Source organism: Struthio camelus, chromosome W (genome assembly GCF_040807025.1).
Source record: "Struthio camelus isolate bStrCam1 chromosome W, bStrCam1.hap1, whole genome shotgun sequence".
Taxonomy (NCBI): domain Eukaryota; kingdom Metazoa; phylum Chordata; class Aves; order Struthioniformes; family Struthionidae; genus Struthio; species Struthio camelus.
Window position 1 is genome coordinate 44,151,757 of NC_090981.1, and position 15,275 is coordinate 44,167,031.

General features: G+C 39.6%; 1 protein-coding gene across 1 annotated transcript in view; it reads right to left on the minus strand.

Annotated features, from left to right (window-relative positions):
• The window catches only part of LOC104152957 (homer protein homolog 1), a 127,767-nt gene that overhangs the window by 101,531 nt on the left and 10,961 nt on the right, over positions 1-15,275 (minus strand). Inside the window, exons 4-5 of the mRNA XM_068926443.1 lie at positions 8,578-8,644; positions 6,295-6,384 (exon numbers count right to left, since the gene is read on the minus strand). The gene's annotated coding sequence lies outside the window, so the exon portion shown is untranslated. The remainder of the gene's footprint in view (positions 1-6,294; positions 6,385-8,577; positions 8,645-15,275) is intronic.

A 15,275-nucleotide genomic window follows, 5' to 3' on the forward strand; every position in this document is an offset into this window, starting at 1 on the left:
CTAAATACACACCAAGTCCAGGGGGAAAGAATTGCACGCTCACATGATAACCAGAGGTGTGAACGGATTCAGGGGCAAAGAAAAATGACTATCTCTTTCAAAACCCTGTGTGGGATACCAACAATGTCTTCACTGACTTGTGAAATGCCATATACATTTCATGCTACTCTGTAGGTAATAAAATATGACTACTGGGACAGATAAGATCCTGGGTGGGGGAACAAGAGCTATAGGGATACAGGAAGCATCCCTCCAGGCAAATCTTATGGTTAATCTTCTTTCTTCTTAGTTTATCATTTAAAAAATATTAATTTATCATTACAATTAAGTGTAGCAGCTCCAGGTAATTGCTTGTTCCCATTCTATATTTGTTGTTACTGTTCCTCCAGTTCTGACTGAGTTATCTCTAAGTCTTAAGCTTTGTCTCAATGGTATACTTTTACAATTTTGATCCATTTCCGGATTGATTTGGTTAATAGTATTTTGTCTTGTAGAAAAAGCCTTTGTTTAAGCTTGCCAAGTTTACTGAAATCATTTCTTTATCTTGCCATTCTCCAAATTAACATAAAAAACATGGTGACATCCGTGAGTTAGGGTTGAACTGTATATGCAGATAAAAAAAAAGCAAGCTAGGAAATTAAATGATAGACAACATATACTGTGTCATTAACAGGAGAAAAAATAGAGAATCACCTAATCTTGAAGACTGAAGTAATACAAATGTGGTCAAATTTAACAGTGACACTTGTAAGTTCAGCTGTTAAGTTGTTTCTTTCTGTTTTTTTAGAACTCTTTTCCTAGTTTGTCTGGAGCGCTCTGATGGAGGCCATCTCGAGCTGTAGAGCATACTGTCTCATAGAAACTACAAGCAGGTCAGCACCTGTCTGCCGGCAAAGTTGGTAAAAAATGCCACTATCAGACAAAAGAGACTGATGGCTTCAGACAAGGCAAAGCTTAAGAGCAACATATTCTTGTTGTCTATATTCATAGCCAATCATCGAGCTGCCAAATCCTGTTCTGACACCCATGCCCTAAATGGCCACCCCAGCTGGGGCAAAACCTGTAAACTTGGCAGCAGTACCAATACCTCTGAAAGGAGTGTTGGGTTGGACCTCCTGGTGGGATACCTGTAGATGGGAAAAAACAGATGGCTGGGCCCTCTGAATCTCAAGCCTGCTGAGTACCGACATGGCCATCAGCCTGGCCAGAGTCCTGGAACAGCAGTGGAACAGAGCTTGAAAAGCAAGGAGAATCACAAAGGCGTCTATTTTGATTAAACTTACACTGTACCTCTGTATTCTCCATGCAAAAACAGATCTGTATTATCACACAGTAGTTATGAGCTACCGTTATGATATTGCTAGGGAAAAGGCAAATGTGCTGGTTCAAGAGACAGGGAAAGCCCATTTCACTGGATGAAGTACTGAAAAGATTTGATCTGTAATTCACTGTGCAACTCTAGTCATCATATTCCAAAAAGGGAACTGTAGTTCCACCAAAAGCAGAGAGAAACTATAAGGGTGCTTAGGGAACCTGAGAGCTTTTATTTGCAAGCAGGGAATTAAAATTGGCTTGTTTGGTCTATCAGACTAAAATCTGAAACAACATACTATTATGCTTTCCAAATATTTTGGGTGGGAACAACACAAACAAAAGAGCTATCAAAGGGCAAAAGAACAAATGGGTGTAAACTTGCTATAAATAATTTTTCCCAGCAATCCAAAGGTTGCTGATCTTCAGGAAGCTGGGACAAAAGCAGCCTTCCAAAATAACTGTTGGGATCAAAAGAAACAATGACTGAAGAGTAATGACAGGACTCAGGCAGCAGCCCTCACTGCCCTCCTGTGGGAGAGGTGAAGGTAGCTGGAGGGATGGAGCCACCACTGCTTCCAAGGCTCTGGGCTGGGGGTGCTACTGCTGCTCCCTTCCATCAGCTGCCATTTGGTTTAATTCCAGATGAGTGTAAATTCCAAAATCCTTAAAGAAGCCAAGCATATTTATTCCCCTTGAAGATGAGGGAGCTAGCACCTAACTCTTTCCTCAGTTCTTTTTGTACATCATTGCTATTCCGTGTCTCTTCCTTCCTCCTACTCTTTTATGTCTTTTCCCTGCCCTCCTTTCTGCTGTCTAATCACAAATCTCTCTCCCCACACACATGCTTCTTTCAGTGAGTGGGATCACTTCTTCATCGTTTTCCCTTGCAGGATCGGTGTTTAATTTATAAATGAAGTAGAGGGAAGCGGGGAATAGAGTAAATGGCGATCTCTTCCCTAAGCCCAAGATTTCTGTCTGCATTTTCATCAGTCTAGAAAAATCTTCACTGTCGTATCAGGTAGTAGAATGGTTGGAGGGCCTGAAGGGATTCTGGAGGAATTATATTCACCACTCTTTCTCCCAGAATAGACAAAGAAACTTACGTGTTGCCTTATATTCAAGTAAATATGGTACTCTTAAACTAGGACTAGATTTGTTTTTGAAATCAACTGTATGACATAATTCCCTGAGATGCCTTACGGTCCAATATTTCTAACTCTGTCCTGTTGCCAGAGAATGCTAGTTTTCCGGCACCCACTTCCAACATCTCATTGTCTTACCACCAGAAATAGATCACACATCTCCTACACAGCTCTGTGGCAGCACGCCCCTACAGGAGTCTTTTAATGATACCGAACCCTGAGTAATGCTTTCATTTTTAGTCAGCTTTGTCAGTGGCTGCAGTTCCTTCCCATGTTTTTTCTGACCACTGAAGAGGCAGAATCAGTTTATGCCAGCAGACTGATTATGTCAGCTTGTCACTTCTGTCTAATTACTCCAAATCTATCTAGATTCATTACTCAGCTTTGGTTCCCCAAATCGTTGCAGATATTTTGCACAATTTCAGCTGAAGATGCTGGAAATATTGAAAAAACAGTGTATTTTTACTTATGAGTTTTGAAATGTAGCAATAACGGTACTGTGGATCTGAAACCTCTCCAAGAACATTCCTTTCTTGGTAAAATTGTGCTTGAAAGCAAAGAGCCATCTCTTCTAGCGTGTACTTTGTGGGTCACATCTAAGAAACTACATACAAAAAATCTTCTTCAGTCATATTTACATTACAGATCATATGGTCTGTGTTTTCAGAAAGACTGTCATAGCAATCATATGGCATTTTTCTTTTTGATCTGTCCTACAAAATCAGACCAAGTTTGATTTCCTGTAAAGCTCCTAATAAATGACAAATATCATCCATGATTTCTGTATCCATACTTCCTATCATTCCTATTTTTTGAAATAATAGGTCAATATTTTTAAGATTATTTCTCAGGGTCTGAAACCTTGTAGTATATGAAGTACTCATTTACTAGTGAACATGAGATTGTCTTAGAATAATTAGCTTCTGGTTTTAGCAGTTCCTTTTTCCTACTTATTTTTTGAAAATGTTTGTATAAGTTCTAACAATAGAATCTCTCTGTGACTATTCAAAGAAACTGCTTAATTTTCTGCCTGAGTTTTACTTCTTAGAGATGACTTTTCCTGAGATTTTGAAGGAGTCATAGATAAAATTATCCTGCATTTCTGTAAATTTTTCCATAAAGAACATTTGGAACTTCCAACTATTTCTGCAGAGTTTCCATGCACGTGAATTTCAGTGATTGCTGAGAATGAAGTGCTAGCACATTCATTCTTTTGTTCATGTGAGAAAACGTTGCCCAAGTTGTCTCTGAGAAATACTAACATCTTCATGCTGTGAAGCACGAAAATGAAATTTGACCACAAACACTCTCAATATCTTTTTTCACTTACTCTTCTTCTGTTCTTCTATCAGGTTGGTCCAATTTACACCAGACTGAGCTTTGAGAAATATGACTCTTCATACAAACTTGGGGAATGTACTAACAAATCTGCAGCTCAGGCTTAAGAGAGAAGACGACTTGGAGACCAGCTTGAGAAAGTGTTAGACCAGCTTTGACATTACAGGAAAACAGTCAGAAGTTCAAGTGAAAACTGTGACTAAGGGCCAGAGAGGGAAATGGCAGGTAAAGGAGTGGGAACCAAGGATGTAACAGAAATGAGATAAAGACTGAAGGCTAAAATCAAATGAGAAAGGCTTGAAGAAGGTAGCAGGCAGGGAAACTGATTGAATGAAGAACTAGGATGGGGAGAATCTAAGTTGGAGGGGTGGGGTAGTGAATACTTACTACTACTTACTAATACTTACTACTACCTACTTTAGAATGGTAGGGCAGTGAACAGAGAAGAAAAGTCTGCTGTTTAGAAACTGAAACTGGCAAGTCAAAGATAAGAATACAGACATGAGGGATCAAAAGAGGAGAGAGTGAATGAAAAGGGGCGTGTTAAAGGAGGCAGAACTATTCAAACTGGATGGGTGAGACTGGGTGGCCAGTGTGCTCAGCAGGGCAGGTGTTTTCTCCAGGCACAGGCATAGAACCCAGAATGACACTTGTCATTCCTCTGCTGTCAAAAAAGAGCAGTGAAACCCACAGGCTAAATTCACATTTCACCTCTGTCCAGTGCTGTCTGTGTGACAGTGGTAGGCTGTAAGTTCTGCCAGTTATTTTGAACGGTCAAATGACAAAGTGACCTATGCTGGGGCTCATGTGGGACCATATGATGCCACAGGGTGGGACTTGTCTTTTATGGTTCAAATTTTTGAAGCCATTTAGAGACGGTAGAAAGTGTTATTATAAGCACAGAAAGCTTGTATAGATAGGCTCTCAAGGTTTAGAAATGTCGGAATTGAGAATGCACAGGCAAACTTCATCATCGCCTTATGCATATACATTATGATAAAGTAGTTACTTGTCTATATACGTTTTGCACAGAATTCCTGCCTCATTCAACACATAAGATGGATCTGCTAGCAAGACAGATCTGCAGCGAAGGAAAATTTCCCTCAAAGAAGACTTGCTTATTGCATTACTTGGAAAGCATACATTTCCTGATGGAAACTTAGTCTCCACTTGCCTGGATCAAAAGGCTTGTACTGTAAGACTGTAGGAAGAGCCACAGAAACAGGTTTTAGGGGGGGAAAGAGGAAGAAATGAATAGTTCTAAAATGGAGAGAGAGCATGATTTTATAGTTTTAGCAGCTGAACGCTGTTCAGGGGAACCTAATTTCTCTTTGCTGCATTGCCTGTGTAATATTAGTTGAGGGACTTTTTTAACGTTGGCATGGATGCTCTCCATCTTCTGGGAGCCTTGAGATTTTGTGAATATTAACTCTAGCAGTTAAGATGGTTATTAACAGTATTTCTGTGTGAACAGATTAAAGGCTATATTATGCAAACATAATGCATGCACACAAAGTAGCTGAATTAAAGTTGCACAAGCAAAGTCATTTCTGCCATTTCCTACTGTCTCAATACTTGGCTTTATGTTTTAAATTCTCTTGGCATAGTTTTTTCTGTGTCTAAGATTTATGTAAGAGGAAGTGAGGCATTATTTGAGGTTTTCCTTCTTACAAATCAGTGCAATAGAGAAGTCAGACTGCGATATTACCTTTCTCCCCTATCTCTGTTCCAATTTTCTTCTGTGTTTCATTTATTACCTTTGTCTTTTCAGTTCACTTACACTCTTGCTCCTGTTGTCTAAATGACCTTAATAAGCTCTGTACCAGCCCTAAGTCAACGCCCACTGTCTTGATGCACCACCAAGCAGGATACTGCTGCCCTCCTACTGCTTTCACACAGACCAAAGAAAAATCTGTTTCTCCTCTTCTCCTAATGTGTTCAAATACCTCATTCTGTCCTTTCCACTACTTTGTCCTTTCTAGTCTGTCAGACTAATGTCTATGGGCTGGGTAGGGCCTTCAGCACAGTCCCACCCAACCTTCCCCTACTTTGGCTGTGGCCTGTGGCAGGCCTGGAAGGGACAGGGGAGAGCTGCTGAGACCCCGCACAATGTTCTGCAGTTGCATGCCTTTTCCTGGGCTTGTATGCAGCCATACATTTGAGTGTATGAGCTACTATTTGTCCACATAGACATAAGTGCTCAAAACCAATGCAGACCAGTTTGAATCGCCCTAACTAAAAACTTATTTTTTAGCCTTAGATCTCCTTAGGTGCTACTTGATATTAATTTTAGCCATGTAACTGTAGACACTCCATTATACATCAACTACATGTAGTCAGGTGTACATGTGTACATGTAGTCTGAGGCTGAAAGTTAAAACAGGCCACAATATCCTGACCCATGCCATAAGGAAGAACCTTCCACCCTTCCCCCCGCACCTCACAAACAAAATTTTCTACCAATGGTAGTACTTTCAATTTTTATAACAGATTCACTAACCTTGTAGGAACTATAAGCACCTTGGGAAGTCTTCTGGTAGATATCTATGTCCTCGTCTGATACGAAACACCATAAAGAGCACAACTCCCACTTCAGGAAATTTACAAAAAAAGAAATTGAGATGGAGGTGAAATGGGATTTTCAGAACCAGCATGGTTTAGTTATTTAATTAACTGCATATAACCTGTACTTGTATCAGAAGAAATTCTAAAACTTATATATGCACCCTCCAATGATACTGTGCAGCAGCTTCAAGGTTTAAACATTTCAGTTTGGTGGTTCCACAGCTGAGTAAACTGTTTTCCCAAAAATATGGATTTCCCACCTTCCCACCCAGACCATCCTCTCAGTGTGTAATTATAAAACAGGTTCTTTTTTTATTCTTGACTTTCCATATAGTAATATATTCAATTTTTAAACATCATCCTGAATTTTTTGAGGTTTATATGCTTCATTATTTTGAGGTGAATATGCTTCATTGTAGAGCAGTTATCAGCCTACAATAAATTCTGTGATTGATTTCTGATATTTACTCTGAACCAATTTTTATTTGGACATAGAACATAGAATACATAATAAATAAGAGAGACTCAAAGATTATTGTTATGTCTCTAATGGCATAGGGATATGATGTAACTTGTTAATAAAATCTTTTTTATAGACATAATAGCCAGTATAACTGAGAACGCGTAGTGGTCAGAGCATAGAGGCCAGTTAAGCACAGCTTACAAATGTTTATGCTCTCTTTTTCTTGTGCTCTGAGATACACCAGTTTTCTCCTCTTTCTTCAGTTCTGATATATTTCCTGAAACACAAGGCTGTTTTATTTATGTCTGTCTGTCTGTCTTCTAGGTTATACTAAATAACTCCAGCTTTCCTCATATATTTTCTCCGGAAATAAGTTTGGTTCAGCATGTGACTTTTGAAAATAAGTATTGGCGTTAGTGATTCTTTTTTGCTGATTTTCATAATAAAGGATGCAGAGGATCCAGACAAGTGTCAAGGGCCCTATTCTCTCTATATTAAAAATGGTCATGATGGACCAAGACAGAAACTTCAGCGTTTTAAGAGGGGTAGGAGGGCAGCTAAGTACCCTGTTGGCTCCTTGTCAGCAGATGACTAGTGCAATAAAATCATAGACAAATTAGTGGAGAACTGGCCTCCTTCAGCATGACTGTCATGTCCTCTTAGTGATCCTAGTGAAACAGGACAAAGAGAGGCCAGCCGCCTCAGCCATCAGGAGGCCATGAGATGCTCTCTATCTTCAGCTGTACTTATACTCAGAGCAGCAAGCAGCTCACACGTCAGTCCCCTTTGGGAGAACCAGAAAGGGCAGCAGTTTTGCAGAAGCTCTTTATAGAGCTCTCTCAGTTCTCTGATAATGAAGAGCAATCCAACTTCTCCTGACCTGTAGCGGGATGTTTTTCTGGGATGTTTGATGGGATATTTGAAAGATATGCATTCTTTTTTTTTTTTTTTAAGGTAGTAAGCATTTCCTGAAGAACCTTCTTAAAATTACTACTCTTTCTTAAGTTTTTAAGGATTTTATGTGGAGATTTTCAGAAGATCTTTTTTCTGTAATAAGAAAATTCTATGGTTTGAGGAGGAAACATGCTATTTTTTTAAATAAATCCAAAGGGATTGAATCCTCTACAAATGATAAAACTCAAAGCCTTAATGGGTGTCTTCTTAATTGTTTAAAAATAAAGTCAATCATATTTTGGTATCATTTTGGCATTTAGATTGCTTCTTTGATGTATTCTCATTCTATAGCCAGTCTCTCAATTTCCTGTAGGCTAATACTAAATTTATTACTTATTCTTTATTTATGTGCTTGCTGTCTGTACAAGAATGATGTCATAGCAGGAGTTAAGGTATTAATGAATTTTTGCCTGTTCACTAGGAAATAAGCATATCCTGAAGGAGCTCTAAAACTGCTCCTTTAGAACAGTTTGATTGTTCTCTTCCAGCTTGCAACTGTTGTGTTCCTGTTACATGTATTAGGATTATGTTAGATGTTGAGACATGAAATTAGTTATGTCTATAAAGCAATGTTCAAAAGAGGAAGGAAAGTCATGATGTGCCCATTCAAGAAGAACTAGTTTAACACCTTTTTACCACTATGGTTCTTAAAAAAAAAAAAAACTTAACTTTAACTAGTGATGAGTATTAGAGAAGTAAACACATCCACTTATGTTCTTGGATATCTAGCTATGCTCTCAGACTGTAATTACTTAAGTACATAAATTGTCCAGTATTTATGATAGTAAAGTATCTGCTTACCGTTTTGTAGTATTCAGGTGTGTGTTATTTTTGAGGGTGAGCAGTCAACTATTCCATTACTTCCGTTCTAAGAGCAAGGAAATAAAATAGTCATTTTCTCCATATCATTGACAGTTGCTTATCCCATAGAAAGTTATGGTTTATCCAAAAACTTGACAGAGTGTAAATGTGCACAGAAAAAATAAGCCCCACTTATTCCTTTACTGGCATCTAACAAGAAGATATTAGGATATCATTTCCAACATCTTGTCACCTCTGCAAATATGGATGACATTTGGAAATTATATGGAAAGCATACAATTACTGTTTACATAACTTTACCTCTTATCTGTTGTTAGAAGCATATTTTTTATTACTTTATCCTGTTCAAAATACATCAGTTTCCTTCACTTCCCTCTTCCAGATACAAGAACAATCTCTCATCAAAGTAGCTTTCACAGATATGTTAGAGCATTAGTAAGGAAGAATACTGGAGTCAGCTTTGACCTGTCTATGGAAACTCTCACTAGAGCGAACAGGATTTACTGTTTAATAAATGCTAGCCAAAATGTTCTGGCTAATTCAATAGCCTTCAGAAAATTACTACCCCTGAGTTCCATGAACCTTGTTACATCAGGAGTAATAGTGTACAATGTTCTGCAGCCCTCTTTCATAGTCTTTTCCTATATCGTGGAAGACCTGAAATCTTCATGGGCAGTAGGCAAGGGGATAGAGAGGGAAACATAGGTAGACTTTGCTCAGTGAGAGAAGAAAAACTATACCTTTGAGTGGCACCAAAATGCCTTTAAACAGCAGAATCATGTGCAAATGAGTTATCTATCTATCTGTCTATTTTGACGGTAGCTTGAAAGGTGCTTTGGCTGCCTAGATCTAGGTATTGTGTTGTGATTCATAGCATCAGTGATACTCAGATGGTACATCCCTTACCCTAACTTACCTCTTAGATCTACCTAGGCAAGTGGATGAGAACTACACTAAATCTGTAACACTTAACGTAACCAAGTTATAAACATCGTTTTCCTGACCCACTGCATGCAATTCTTGTGTCAGGAACATCACATGGGGAATGACACAAATGCAGTTAGAGAAATGTAAGACGTTGCTTTACTGCACACATTGCCCCATTGCTGTGTAGCATTGCAGCTTGTCTGTCATGGTGGGAGTCAAAGCACCAGATGGGCTGTGCTTAGCATGGCCTCCTGGCGAGAGGCACCAAGACTCTGTGTGGCCAGTACATGAAATGCAGATTCCCCAAACCTGTATTTTAAGGGACACTAAATGAATCTCATACATGAGAAGGATGTATGGCAGTAGTTCATACAGTCTTTTAACACGTGCTGCATAGTTATTTGTTTAATATATTTATTCAGGGGCACATTAGCAAATAAATCGGTATCCTCTGAGATAACTGAAAAACTGCAGGCCAGGAAAAAGTCTGTGCAGCATCATTCCACAGAAAGATCATTGACAGCTCCTCTACCCAATACCAGCGCAGGGATAGAAAATGATAAAGGATAATTATCTTCTCTCTAGAGCAAAATGTTGGAAGCCATGGCCAGACCGTTTCTCCCTCCGAGGACCATGCTGAACTGTTCCTGGCACCACTAAGGTTTGATTAAGCAAGCAAAGTAACAAAATAAAGTAAAAGCCTCCTTTTTCTGTCCTTCCTGTATTCTGCTCTGTAGACTACCTTTTAAGCATGATACTTCCTTTCCTTCCTGGTGATCTACTGTGTGCTATCACAGTAGAAACAAAGGTGGGATGTAGAATCAGTCAGTAGCCAGAGAGGGCAAAAAGATAACTAATGCTCACCAATACCGTGCTCTTTTCCTTTTGCTTCAGCTTGAAGTGAAGGGTAAAATTTTCAATATAATTGAAAATTGAATAATTATGAATAAAAGATTAAAATATTTTACATAAAGTCGAACTTCAAAGCTCTTATGTACAAAACTTAGAATCAGATAGGCATAAACAGCAGCTGCAGAACTGAACACAGCTGTGTTCACAGATGTGAACCTCACCAGTGGTGAGTAGATGGAAAGGATCACCTCCCTTGACTTGCTGGTTATGCTCTCCCTAATGAAGCCCAGAGTGCTGTTGGCTTTCTTTGCCACAAAGGCACATTGCTGGCTCATGGTCAACTTGCTATCCACTAGGAACCCCAGGTCCTTTTCTGCAAAGGTGCTTTCTAGCCAGTTGATTCCCAGCCTGTACCAGTGCATGGGGTTATTCCTCCCCAGATGCAGGACTGTATTGCCATTTGCATTCAACAAGGGTTGAACTTCATGAGATTCCTGCTGGCCCATTTCTCTAGCCTGTCAAGGTTCTTCTGAATGGCAGCACACCTATCTGGTCTATCAATCATTCCTCACAGTTTTGCATCATCTGCAAACTTGCTGAAGGTGCACTATGTCCCATGTTCTAACTCATTAATTAAGATGTTAAACAGTACTGGACCCAGCATCAACCCCTGGGGCACACCACTGGTGACTGGTCTCTAACTGGACTTCATGCCGCTGATCAAAACCCTTTGACCCCAGAAGTTCAGCCAGTTTTCAAGACACTTCATTGTCCATTTATCCAGTCCGTACTTCATCAGTTTGTCAGTGAGGACGTTATGGGAGACAGTGTCAAAAGCCTTACTACAGTCAACGTAAACAACATCCATTGCTCTCCCCTCATCCACCAAGTCCGTCATCTCATCATAGAAGGCTATCAGATTGGTCGTGTTTTCCCCTTCATAAATCCATGCTGACTTCTCCCTGTCATAATCTTGTCCTTCATATGTTTGGAGATACTTTCCAGGGTTATTTGCTCCATCACCTCCGAGGGATCAATGTGAGGCTGACTGGCATGTAGTTCTCAAGATCCTATTTCTTGCCCTTCTTGAAGATAAGCATGACATTTGCTGTCTTCCAGTCATCAGGAACCTCCCCCAATTGCCATGACCTTTCAAAGACTGCAGTGACATTGGTCACCTCCCTTAGCACTTGTAGGTGCCTCCCATGAGGGTGTATGGACGTGTGTATACTCAGTTTGTTTAAATATTCCCTAACCTGATCCTCCTCCAACCGAGAGCTAGTCTACCTTGCCCTGGACTTTCCCACTGGTTTCAGGGACCTGGGACCTCTGAAGGCTGGCCTTACTAGCAAGGACTGAAGTGAAGAAGACATTCAGTACCTCGGCTTTCTCAATGTCCTTTGTGACTAGGTCCCCATTCCCATCCAGCAGCAGGCAAGGTGACAGGTAAGCTTCAAAATGCATTTAGACACAAATCCAATATTAGTTGCGTGTTTGATTTTACAGAAACAGATCTAGAGGTTGTTATAAAGAATATAAGTATTGTGTTGATGCAGTCTCATATCAAAGCATATATGCTGATAGCACTGCAAGGATGGACCATACTACTCCTTAGTGAACAAAATCATGTACAAAATGCATTTGAAAACAGTGGTAGGACAACTTCTGAACAACCTCCTAAAAGTTACTAGGCCAGGGCAGTTCAAATGGCAACTTTACTTCAGATCTGGATTATGAGTACATTTTTGCTCAGACCTCAGACCTCACCACTGTCCAGCAACATTAAATGAAAGCTTCAAGCAGACCCATAGAAATCTTGCCATGCAGCAGGAAGCAGCTCTGGGAAGAGGATACTAAGGCCAAAGCGAAGATTCATACACTAATCCTACTTCACTGGTTCAGTCCCTACAAGGATGTGCACCATTATCTCTGCTCTCATGCAAACTAGAGCATTTATTTCATGCTGCGCCTCCTGACTGGACATTACCCATCAGCAAACTGTCACAGGTTGATTAATTCACTTCTTCCAGAACTTCAAATACTGGTAGACAGTCGCATAAGCTATCACCTAATAGTGCAAGCACTTCACCTTCCTCCCACACAAAACATCAGTATCATTACCCTTTCTTGTTGGTACCCCAACCTTCCTGCTCATTCAAGTATCTGACCAGCTTATATCTTGCACCTTAGCTTGTAACCACAGGAACAAAAAGCAGAACTTGATAGAAATTCAGCAACTCTCTTTATTAGCCAGTAAATCTACTGCATTATAGTGACATATCACTTTTATAAATGCCTCAGTGTAAGGCTTCACTAGGAATATACATATCCAAAGATACTCCTCTGATCTTTTTCACCATATCCAGTCTCTCTTTCCTTTACATGTTACCTTCAAACATGCAACGGCTGAATTTTCACAGGTTACAGAAAATACCACCCTCCCAAGTCCTCTTTAAACAGCTCATACTCTTCTTTTAAAAAAAACAAAATCCCCAAAGATTTACCTTAAGCAGAAAATTCTCAGTCTTTAACTTAAAAGATAATCTTTCCCCTGTCTTCTGGTATTACAAGGAACTGTTATCCCATATGTAAATACCAGTATTAGGATATAACAGATGATATTTCCAACACTGATTGGTTACTGATTTTTTAAGGAAGGCAAGATCTTCTATATTCAAAACCTTTTCCTTTGAAGTTTTGATTGATTCAGATAGCAAGTAGGTTACACCTGCAAGATTGCTTACCACTATTGGAAATTTGCTGTATGGTTTCCAAAACTGTATAATCATAATCATATTAATCATAAATATATTAACCATAAATATTAATATTAATATGTATTAATGTAAAATCAATAGTAATCATAGTAACTATTTGGTGCCAAAGTTATCCTGCTCTGATCTGGGCATTGGCAAAATCTTGAGGACTCAGATGGAATTGAAATAGCCTTTCCAAAGCTTCTTTTTGTTCCTTTAGACTTACAAAAATATGCTGCAAGATTAAACATGTAAGTCATATAGGTGAGCATGGGAAATTAGACTGCTATTTGGAATAGCTCAACTGTGCAGCAAAAGCTTTCCCATTGAGACTGGAGTCTAGTGGTACTAGAACAGTCACATGGCAGAGCAGACTACATAGTACCAAAAAGTAGGCAGAGCTCTAAGAGGAGGAACTGGAGCAAGTGCAGGTTGTAATTGTGTGGGTGCAAACACCTGTGGGAATCAGTGTAAACAAGGCAAGGGGCCAAGCAAAGAAGGATGCCAGCAAGGCAGATATGCTGAGGTGATGGTCTTCCCAGTTCTCATGACACTTCTACAGACATGTGATTTGATGTTTCTTAGCTTTTTCTCTCTTTCTTCATGCGTTAGGTGAGTAGCATTTGCTGATGGCAAGATGTTCACTCCACCTATGCCTACGTAACCAAAGGCAGCCTGGATGCAAATGAAAAAATAAGATCCTGAAAGATGGAAGTTTTAAGTGCGATACAAAAGACACCTGAAAAATTCATTCTGATACGAAAGAAAAGAGAAGGAAAACTGACTGGTTCCCTCAGGGTATTTTGATGTTGTCAGCAGATGAAGAGTTTGAGAGTAAAGAGGAGGAAGCCCAAGAGACAACTGGAATAGGTACGATTTTGGTGGGGGCAAGGAAAATGTTTCTGATTAAGAGTACCAGGAGCCGGCCATCTTCTGGAAACTGAGGTGGGGAGTTTTGGTATTGAACTGAGTGGAGTTGGGATAAACTTTACTGATAGTTTGGTATACAAGTGGGTTGCTATTTTGAGGATGTTGGGGAGAGAAGAGTCAACACAGAGCGTTGCAATGGGGAGAGGAGTGAAGTGTGGGGTGCTGGGGTATGAAGCAGACCGGAGAAAAGAGATAGGTATCTACATGGCAGGAGAAAAGCTCTGGGCAAGAGTAGAAGATGGAGCAGATGTATCAATGCCAGAGGTGGAGGTGTAAATTCTTATAGAAAGGGAGGCCTTGAAAGTTGGAGTACTGCTGCATTAAATCTTGTGTATGTGTAAGAAATGTCTCAATAACTGTGAATACTTCACGTAGTCCTTTTCAAATCATTTCACCTTAAGAAAGAAAAGATTTTGAATTTGGCAGAGGGTTAGAGGCATCTTTTTTCCTGCTTCTGACAGGAGACAAGGACTTGCTGTGGGTCCATATAAGAAACAAAATACCACCCTCCACTGTCCACTGCTGAAAAAAGAGAGAGAGAAAAAAAGAACAGAATGAAAGAAACTAGCTGCATATTTTCTCAGCTGGTTATTGAGTGTGGGAGAGTGAAAAAAAATATTTCATGGATGAAGTGCTCTAGAAACTAACAAATTTGCAAATATCCTAGATTGTCTGATATGAAGGAGTAGAGAAGGACACAAAAAGACCCTCTAATGCATCCTTTAGTACTCAGTAGAAGGGCCAAAAATAACCTCAGCACAACCACATGGGAGGAGACAATACTGGGTTGGAAGCTAGTTCTGATTGCTTCACCTTGAAGTATCACTTAAAACATTGTTTCTCCTCTTCCAATTTCTTTTCCTAACACCTTCAAGCCTTTCAGAAAGAGCTGATACAGGTTATAAACCCTTCTTTATCCATAGGGAATTGGGCTGTATTCAGTCTTTTCCCCATTGTGGCTATTCCTTATGGCCTGAAGTAATGGTGTGAAGGACAATGTCCCACAAGAGGAAAAAACTTGCTGAGGTAAGAGAATCTTCAAACAAATTTTTAAAACCATTAGGCCAATGAGCATCAAGCTTGGAAATGGTCTTTCAAACACAAATTGATATAATTTTACAAAACAATAGAAGCTGATTCAATTCTTTTTATATTTAAACATATTCTACAATTTTCTGAGAACTCAAAGGCTTTGACAACTTTATCTTTCTT